Consider the following 269-nt stretch of genomic DNA (forward strand, 5'->3'; position numbering starts at 1 on the left):
TTCTTTCTTTCTTTCTTTCTTTCTTCCTTTTCTTTCTCTCTTTCTCTTTCTTTCTTTCTTTCTTTCTTTCTTTCTTTCTTTCTTTCTTTCTTCCTTTTCTTTCTCTCTTTCTCTTTCTTTCTTTCTTTCTTTCTTTCTTTCTTTCTTTCTTTCTTTCATTTCTTTTTTTCTTTTTTGTGGTGAGCTTTCCAGGCAAGCTCTTATTCCACTCAGCTATCTCTCTGGCCCCTAACAGGGTTTTCTATAGAAATAGTATCAGCTATAAGGTT

The sequence above is a fragment of the Octodon degus genome, unplaced genomic scaffold, assembly GCF_000260255.1.
Source record: "Octodon degus isolate 3935 unplaced genomic scaffold, OctDeg1.0 scaffold00030, whole genome shotgun sequence".
NCBI classification, from domain to species: Eukaryota; Metazoa; Chordata; class Mammalia; order Rodentia; family Octodontidae; genus Octodon; species Octodon degus.